Here is a 10,766-nt window from a genome sequence, read left to right on the forward strand (position 1 = left end):
CACAGAAAGCAAATGAATCTTAAAAGCTGCAGCCAGTGAACTAAAACTGTGGTAATGTGGACCTCAGCTGCAACATTTGGGCAAGCTGTATATGTTTCCGTTCAAAATACCACTTTAGCAGCTAAAATACTTACAGTAAAAAAACAACTGTTTCACATTTACTGTTTTAGTGAGCAGCTGCCTAGTTAGCACAAAGTGGTAACGGGTGGATATGTGCTTTAACTCAAATTGCGTTCCTCTGTGTGTGTCCTTTAATTCATCACCAACATTTGGATCACACACTTCATGCAGCTGCAACACAGTTCACCACTGTAATGCTGTTCAAATCAGTTTGCATTTTGTTTTCTTTCCCATTTTTTTTTGTCGCTCTCTGGGTTTGCTGAGCAAGCCAAATTAGGGTCATTATAACACCTACTAAATATAATGACAATATTGTGCTTATGTTTGGGAAAATGTGCAAACAGTTAACATGTTACCACCTTGAAACTTTCCACGTAATCAAAGGTCACGGGCATTTTAAATCCAGGCTATTGGTGTTAATTATCACAGAGCAGCACACCGGGAAAGGTCAGTCCTGCATCTCTCAGTGACGTCAGGCACTGACCTCAGCAGGGCTGCAGGCAGTGGGTCAGCCTCTTGGCCGTGGATCCACTTCAGATTAACATTAACAGAACGTGACAGTACTGAGAGACTTTGAGCTCAGTGAGGCTGAGGATTAACCACCGACTGCCATACCTGCAGTGCCTACCTCCAGCTGATGCCGTCTTCCATCCACACATTATGCTCATATAAGAATGTAATACAGCCAAGCTTGAAGTGTTACTACAAAGATATGTAAGGATTAGCTGGACTGGGAGTGGTATTGGCCTTTCATGGATAAAATTGTCCCAACAGTTTGCCTCACTGCTGCAAAAAACCAGATGGCTGCTGACAGCGGTAATTCATCTGCCGAAACATTTCCAGAAATATGAAATACTGAGAATAAAAGAAAAAATGTTTTTTTTTTTTTTGGGGGGGGGGGGGGGGGGGGGGATGATGAAACTGGTTCACTTGAGTCAGTTTACTTGTCCTGGAGACTTAATCAGCCTGTGAATTCACTTGTTTAAAGTATTAAGGAAACTGTATCTTTACAGACAGTGTGACTTTAATAACGTGTGCAGTAAATTTTGTCGACAGAGGATTTTGAATTGTGACTGTGACCTCTGATGCTTTTAATATGGCACAATAATAATGTGAAATAGTCCTATCCAGACTTTAGTGCTATTAGCTTTTCTTTTATTAAAATCTCTCTATAGAAGCAGGCCTCCAATCAATATTTTAACATGTGTTGATTCTATATTAACTAAATAAGCTATTGAAAAAGCTCCACAATCACTTGTACAAGGCCATTCATGCACTTTGGAGTATAAAAGCTTGATCTACTGTATCCTGAACAAGCAAACACAACATGCATTCCAACATACATTTTGACCTGTTCATCAGCAGGGCACATGTTGTTCTCTCCTTTGATGTCTTGCTACTTGTTCATGCAGGTATTTGTTGGGTTGGGTTGATGAGCACTCCCCGGTGCACCCTGGCATCGTCACAGGTGTAGGAAAGTGTCTGTCCCGAGTTTTATGTGGGGGTTTGTTGTGGTTGGGCGCAGTCTGTTGATCAGGTCTGCTGTGGTTGTCGCTTTTCCCGGCCTGTCTGCCATGGATTTTTATCAAAGATTCACATTCAAAATGAAGAAATTAACTCAGTACTTCTCCTTTTCTTATTTCCGTACCAGAGAGGTTAGTTGGAACAAAAACGCGAGACACCTAAAGCAAGAGTAGCCTGTCTCGCCATTAGCTGCGCCTCCATTACGAGCTTATTGGCGGGGCTGGTCATGAACCAGCTGTAAATATAATTAGTGACCACATTGTGCTGGAAGTGCCTTGTGTTGACTCCTGCTTTCCAGGCCGCAGCCGTAGACCCTCTCCGCTGGCTTCATGTCGTGCCTCTCTCGCGCACTATTACACATTTTGCCGTCAAAATATGGCTCCGCACAGTGCCGGCGAGAGAAAAATCCTGGGAATCAGATTTCCTTGTAGCAACGCCAGACCAGTGAACACAGTGCAACTGCTTCCAGCAAGCTTTAGTCGGGGGAGACAAATATTTTCCCTCCAAATATTATCATGCTCTCCGAGACGTAGACAACAACACTGTTCACATCGTGAAAGCACATTCATGAAGTGGGTTTTTTTTTCAGCGCGCACAAAGTGGAGCTTGTAACTTTGTGGGTCTTGGTCACAGATATTAATGGAGATCCTTCACTGGAGTGTTAAATATATTGCAAGTGTTTGTGACATCACCACATGGTTTTTAGGGAACATATTAGACGTTGGTTATAATATACACAGAGGCTAAACCAATCCTTAACTTTAGCTCCAAATTCTCATAATGTTACCTGGGATTTTCAGAGCTTCTTTTAGCAAATATTTTACAGGCTCACTTTTCATTAAGTGCATGAAGCAACAGTTTTTTAGGATCACTGCATGGGTTACGGTAGGTATGTAAGTAATTTCTTATTAGCAGAGGCTGCAGCTTAGAGGTGAGAGTCAGATATCAGGGAGAAGCATAGTATAAGCCCTCCAGAGTACGGCTCCCCAATCCTAAGATCTCGCTCTGTATTTTGTCTGTGGTTTATCACTTAGGAGTGACTGACAGGCTCTAATACAGGTCATGAAAATATACCACACCATGTGGTTTGTTTACATTGTGGTATCAAAAGTAATGATCTTACAACATGTTTGAATTTACTTTGCTTACACAGTGTCTGTTGAATTAATATAACTGAGTAACACTGCTATCTCACAGATATAAGAAGTGACATCAGATCAAGGATAATCATTACCCGAGTTACTTATAATCAATCCATTGCATATTCTCCCTATCAGTTATTGATAATAAAAGCCGCTGGTTAAGTTGTAAAAGTCAGTTCTGCTTTATTTTGAACTGTACCTCTCAATTACAAGAGAGCAGGTAAAAGTGTCACAGGGAGTAAGACGTACGTAGACAGCGGATCCATTGCTGTTTTCATGGAGGTGATGCCCTCCTGTTCAGTTTTCACGTCCAAAATTATTTCCAGCATGTATATAAGTTAACTGTCACTTTCAACAGAATACTATGGTACTTTTGTTGTGTGTGACATAATCCCAGAGAGGCAGCCTTAGTGGCAGCGCTACTACCTTGTCAACGTTGCTTCATGTGCCAGTGAAATCTCAAAGCTCAAGTGTTGCTTTTCAAAGGAACTGAAGACTAAATTCCACATTTACGGTCTCAGTCCAGTCAAAGGGGAGACCGAATGCACTGTGCATAAAATGTCCACCTTATCTTAAGTCACCAAACATCATAACTTGAACAATTACCTATTTTGGCATAATAATCCATATTGATTAACATGCATCTCAATCTTGAAGACAATGTGTAGTTTCAAATCCGAATTTCATATCAGAGGAGGCATACTTCAGGACATATTTGCACAAAATATTAAACTAGAAATTAAACACTCATCTTTTAATTTCAACTCTCCGAACATCAAAAGAAAATGTAAAGATAGGTCATTTAAAACTGCTGGAGGAGTCACTTCTATCTCCGCCCTTTGAATGATTGGTTTGCTCCTAAATTCAGTATTTGAGATAATTACAACAATCGCCGTTTACAGTTGGCTGGCCTTCCGTGAAAAAGAATGACTAGTATTCTTACTTAATCTCTTATCTAACAATTGTTGCGCCACATTTTCTTTGTTTCTCGAGTAAAGTGGACCACATTTATATTTATACTGCTTATGATTTGGAATGGATTATTGTTATTTTGAGCTGCTTTGATGCCAGATCCAAAGGATACGTAATAATTATGATAATGTAGCATTCTCTGATGCAAAGTTCAAAAGAAAAATTGCTGGAATTTTGAGAGAGAAATGTCAAATTTTTCCGTGGCATTTCATTCTAGATCCTCAATTGTCTTGGATGGAAAGAAAGAAGGAAAGAAAGAAAGAAAGAAAAGTGGAAAAGTGGTGCACCATCATCATTCTTGTGTTGTACTTTCTGGATCTGGGCCTTGGGCAATTCTGGCTCACACTGCTATGGGGGAGGGTTCCTTCCACAGAAAGGTCTCATAAGGACAAAACATTGCGCGTGTGTGTGTGTGTGTGTGTGTGTGTGTGTGTGTGTGTGTGTGTGTGTGTGTGTGTGTGTGTGTGTGTGTGTGTGTGTGTGTGTGTGTGTGTGTGTGTGTAATACATATATAAGTGTGTAGCCTCGATTCCTCTTTTATAGGAACCAGTAAAAGGAAAAAAAACAGTTATCCTCAAAATGACATGAGCTGTGACCTAATGCCACATGTAGAGAGCCACCATCGACAGAAACACTTCAGCTACTGAGTGAAGCCAGTTAACCCTCAGTTAACTCTCAGCCTGATGCCTTTTAAATTAAAACCATTTGAAAAGCGTCCAATAGGACTGGCTTGATCCAGATTACACAGAAAGAGTGAAAGAAAGTGAATGAGGGCAATTTGATGCAATTGTACAAACTGCAGAGTTTGGGTAGGAGACCTAATTAAAGGAGCGTGACTTGAATGGTTTATGGTGAATCTTTGCACTTCGGTGCATGTGACAATGATATTATCTGCTTTAACTCGCCCAAAACAATATGTTGACCTTTGAAACGTGCAACAATTCACAAAGCATGCAACTGCAGAGACTGTCAATCATCACACACACCTACCGAGAGAATAAATACACAGAGAAGCCACTGGAAATAGAAACTACACTGTCAAGTTAAACACAGTCTATGAGCCAAATCTCCCTAAGCCTATAATTTCCTGGCCGCACGTGCTGAAACAGAGGCTGGACTCGAGAATCCATCTTGACTGAATTATAGTCCGACTCCAATCGACGCTTCCCGTCTCGCTCATTGTCTAAACGCACTCAGTTCCCCACCAGCAGTGATGACAAGATGCTGGCGATGAGAGTAAAGACGTGAACCTACTAATGTTTGTGCTTCTGCAAATATGTGTAAATAGATCATGCATGTTGCAAGAAACAGACCTCCCACCTTTCCCACTTACAACAACCTTGTGTGAAAGAAATTATCCCCTTACTGAGAGAATGTTTTGGAAAAGTGGTATTTCCCAAAAGACACTTAAAAAGAAAAAAAAAAGAAAGAAAGAAGGTATGTGGAAAATGGTTTATCCCAGGTGGTTGGCTGTGAATGTGCCCCACAGACAAATTTCCCTTACAGCGAGTTTGGTGGTTTGTGCACAGTGTGCTCCAGCATAAATCATAGACTAACATACCCCTGATGGACGGCTGAAAAAGAGATAGCGAGGCTCTGGCATTTGTTGGACTAGAAACTGAGAAACGTTTACCCTTTTGAAAAAGGCACTGCCAGATGTGGCATGAAATATGAACACCATAAAGAGCAATAAAAGAGTGTGAGATTAACAGACGGTAACTTTATAAGCCGTGAAAGTACAACATGGAGCTGGACATGGGTGAATTAAAGTGACAGAAAGAGCAAACACGACAAGATTGGAAGAAAAAAAAAAAGAAAATACAATAAAGGAGCCCTGAAAAGGACAATGGAAAGAGTGAAAAGGGGAAGTCCAGCAACACACACACCTAACATATATACCAGGATTTCACAAAACTCACTCAGATACAGTATGAGCAGCGACAGACGGGTTAAGATCACTTTGTTTTGACCAACGTTTTATAAGGTCTATAAATGTTGCCAGTGTGAGAGTCAGCTAAATGTCTCACGAATGGAAATATTGAAAACTCATGCAGGCCGGCCCATTTTTTCCCCATTTTCCAAATTTGCGCCAAAATATAATCTAAAAACATCCTTTTGCACAGATCTTTCATGAAAAAGGGTTTAATTGAATCATGGATCTTAATAAAGCACATTTGTGAAGTTTGCAGCGATTCAATTCAATATTATACAAAGTCTGCTTCCATTTAATCAAGTCTGCTTCAATTTTGATCTGTTTTTCATATATCAATGGCCAATAGTCTTTTTACAGGGTTCATTTTTTAAAGATTGTTTCTACATAATGATGTTTTTAGATTAAAGTGAGACATTACACATCAATAAATGATCTTTGATCATGTTGGATCTCATCATAAACTTTAGACTTCTTGGAAGTCGCCATAGAAATTGGGCAGATAGATGAATAGGTGCCAACCCATCAGGGCTGCACAATAATTACTTCATTTACTTTAATACATTACTATTATCATAGGATCAACATTAACATGTCCAGAACTGCAATACATTGTACATTTCCATGCACTGTGCCTTCATACTCTGTATGCCTCCTACACAAACTCCTCCAGCTGAAATTGCTCTGCAGAACAGGAATGATCCCCCGGCTCTGAATGAAATGCATGATGACATGGACAATGTAGAACTCAGGGAGAAAAAATGAAGAAGTACTCCCCAAATTACAACTGAACCAAAGTCCGGGGGAAAAATAAGAAATATAACAAGCACCTTCTCAAGACAAGACCAGGTGGATAATCTTTTGACTGGGGCCTTCACCACCAGGGAAGTCAGAATGGGAAGTACTGAAAACTTAACTGTGGAGGACACAACAGTGCAGAATCTAAGTGCCATGTTGAACACTGTTTTGTCTCCACATCTCAGCAACATGAACATTGTGGATCGTCATTCACGCGGGCTCCTTTGACATACTGCAGAGGAAGTCTGGATCTGAGGTCCTGCAAAAGGACTTTTCCCTACAAATGGAGAAACCGAAGGGACTCGAAGTCACAAAATGTTTCCTCTCGCATTTTAGCTTTCAATACGTGGCTGACTCCAACATGTAGGTCCAATGGGATTAAGTTCATTGACAACTTCAACATCTTTGGGAACTGTGAGGACAGCTTCAAATCAGTTGGGGTTCATTCAAATATGACTGGATCCTGATTGCTCAGCGCCAACATACACCATGTCCTCAGGATCAATCGCTCAATCAAAACCATGACGATAGGCACCAGGGACAACAGGGAGACAGCCTCCATCTCTCTCCCCCCCCTCCGGTGATCCTTTGCTTCAGTTCAACCAGGGAATTTGAAGGACATCTCGGTTCCAGTCCAGGATCCACCAAAAACCCCCTCCTGCCTTCCCCAATCTCACCTGTGAGGGAGCTTGTTAGAGCAGTGACACGGTAACTCAGATAGAGAGGTCAAAAGGTCATAGGCATCATCCATCAGAGGTGCACCAGAGATGAGGAATACCTCATGCTGTGTTGTTTCATATACTAGTGATTTCAAATAGCCGGTTGCAAGGTCAAAACCCAATTAGTAAGAATAAACATACAGTTACTCTGGATAATCTGACTGCACATGTGCAGCAGGCTTAGTGGTAATCCAGTAATGTTCATAATACACTACACTATGGCTTACCAAATGTTAGGTCTCTGTCAGGCAATTCACTTTTAATTAATGATTTTATTCCTGAGGGGAAAAAAAATAGAAGAAAACAATAATGCAGCAGCACTTGCTCATCAGCTCCTCCACACTTCAGTAAAATTATTGAGGTCAAAGTGTTCAGGAAAGGAGGTGGAGTAGCTTCTCTATATAATGATACATGTCAGTGCAAACAGCTGTCAAATGGAAAGTTTGACTCTCTTGAACATGTTGCGCTTCAAGTGAACTCTTCCTGTTGGGCAATATTCGTAACCATCTTCAGAGCACCACAATAAGACACAAGCTTCTGTCACAATCTTAGCAAATTACTGTCTAATGTATGTATTGATTATGATTCGGTTCTTATAATGGGTGATTTTACAGTAACAATCCAAAAGGTAACAGTGTTAAGGAAGTTTGTGGACTTCTCCAGCATGTCACAGTTTCGACTCACAACAAGGAACATATTTTTGACTTGGTGATTTCGAAGTATGTAAACATTTCTGAGGTGGTGGTGAAGGATGCTGCCATTTCTGATCATTATTTTAGTTTCATTTAAAGTCTCCATTTCACCTGACGGCAGCAGAAGTAAAACAGAGCTGATCAGAAAACGTCGCATTGGTAAAAACACACGTACATTCTTCACTGAGACGTTCACTCACATGGCAGCTCTGCCTTCAATTCCTGCCAGTGACCTTGTAGATATCTTCGGCTCTAAAGTTACAAACACCATTGATACCACAGCCTCAGTCAGGGTCAATGTTGTCTGTGGTAGAAGAAAAAACCCATAGGCAGAATGCAGGTGGCAATAATCTGAGCTCCACAGCCATTCCAACATCTATAAAGAGACACTACGATATTTAATATTCAAGTAAAAAGGGCCAGACAGTCCTTTTTTCTATGAGATGATCAACAAACAGCAATAATGCATGTAAATTGTTTAGTGTTGTACACGGGTTGACGAATCCCTCAGCATCCGTCCTTTCTGATTTGTTATCTGTTGCATGCAAGGATTTTGTATCCTACTTCACCACAAAAATAATGCAGATAAGAATGAGAGTCAGCCAGGATACCTCAGGCATTATGACTGTGACGCCTGTGCCCCCACACAAAGATATTGTGTCAAATCTGGTACATTTTAACCCTTTAGTTGGTTTGAATCTTAACAGCAAGCTCAGGACTATTCTGTGTCACTAGGTGACTATGAATCTGTACGTATGAAAATCACTTGTGCGGTTCCTCAAGGCTCCAACCTTGGGCCTCTTTTATTTGGCATGCTTGCTCAGATCATGGAACATGACAACATCCCCTATCATAATTATGCAGATGACATGCAGCTCTACATGTCAGTGAATAACCACGGCCCCTTATTGCTTCTGGGTAAGTGCACAGATTAAATGAACGAGTGGACGTGTCAGAACCATTTCAGAATAGTGCTATTTAAATAAATCTGCCTTTGCCTTCATATTTCATCCAATTTCATGGAGCCCCACTGTGTTCGGTGTCCAACTCCATGTGGATGTGATTGGCTGAGCCAGAGGAGAAAACTCCCAAATCTGTAATTGGAAGTATGCTCGCGGAATGTTAAATCAAACACACAACTGGATAACATCTAGTCATTCCAGCAGCCAGACATATTAGTTTGGCTGAACTTAAGACAATGTTGTGAATATATTTATGTTTTGCTTCATTAGTTTTGTTTGAAAACTGTTTATTTTCTGATTTGTGACTTCCAATTCAACATGTGAACCAATAACTATTTGTAGCAACTCTTCCTAACTCCTATGTGTGGTCCCTGAGAAGCCAAGGATCACACAGCCGTGTCAGGTAAGGTCTGTAAGACGCCATGGATGATAAATGCAGTGTTATGTGGTCACTGGCATGCGCTAGTCAAGCCAAAGCATCAGAGCTAAATCCAGAATGAATCCAGAAGGATGAATGGAAAACATTCCTCCATTTCCATTGTGCATCTCCAGCATATTCAACTGGGACTGTTGCCGACAACTAACAATGCCTGTGTTGATCTCCATATCCTCATGAGACCCAGCAGCAGCTCTGCACGGCGCAATGAAGGACGCACAGCCATACATCAGACACAGGTCAGATGCTACCGTCTGTCCATGAAGGGGAAAAGGTTGGCTGTTACTGGCGACAACAGGAGGCGTACCAGCGACTGAGTCAGCTCACAAGTTACGTTTTCACAATGTGACTTTTAAATGCTACATTCCTTTTTTTCCCCCCTCTGAAATAAATTTCTTGCATTTTTGTTAAATCAATAAAATGAAGAAAATGGACCAAGTTCTGGGAAAGTGGTGAGTTAATGCCGTTTGCAGATGTGAACGTCAAACAAGCCATACCACCTTAAACATTAACCGTCAACTCTAAAGGAATCAAACAGTCAGTTAGGTTATCCTGTGCTGCTCTAATATTAAGTATATATTTACGCAGGCAAACGGCAGCCAAGCCAACCTGTGAGGTTGCCTTGATGTGGCAAGTTGAACTACAGGCCGGCAGTCATGATGCATTTGATTACAGGACAGCTGACAAGCCTCCTCGACACAGGATTGTCCACACTGTGAATATGCCAAACCAAGCGGGTACATTGCAGCGCCGTGGTGTTCGTAAGGGAGTACGCAGTCAGGCAAGTGAGCCTGATAAAAATAGTCACGAATGTCCTGTGGAGAGTTACAGTGACAAACATTTAAATCAGGCATTTTTAGCCTGGCTGTTACATGACAGCCTGGATCGCTGTGACAAAGTGGCTGATAATTGATTACTTAAGATAAGTGAGAGACAGCACATAAACAGACACACACATACACTGCACATTTACATACGTTTGCTCTGAAGCCTACTTTCTCACTGCATATAATCTTAGTTGCTTTGGCCTGCCTGGTAGATTATTATGGTGGGGTGATGCAATGTCAAGTGACCACATCATGTGACAGAGAAATGTGTTTTGTTTCTGTAAAACTGTTAATCTCTTCCCTTTATTATGACAGAATAGTTTCAAACCTATAGGATGAAAAGCTAGATTTTATTTTCTCTTGTTTTTCAGATTATATGGAAACTCACTTGTAAGAGTCATACAATTAATTAGCATAGGAGGAGATGCTTAAAGGATTTTGAGGCCCTCTGAAGAGTGTTTGGTTACAGTCATGTAGCTGTCAACACTTCTAGTCAAACCAAGTATTGATATATATATAGTGCAATCTGCAAATACTGAAACGTCTTCAGCTGCATTATAATGAGCATGATGTAGTGAGCTCCTTTTATTCTTTCAATCACTGTGTTTAACAATTAATTTTGCAACTTCATGGAACATAATGAA

This window comes from Lipophrys pholis (assembly GCF_963383615.2).
Source record: "Lipophrys pholis genome assembly, chromosome: 21".
Classification (NCBI taxonomy): domain Eukaryota; kingdom Metazoa; phylum Chordata; class Actinopteri; order Blenniiformes; family Blenniidae; genus Lipophrys; species Lipophrys pholis.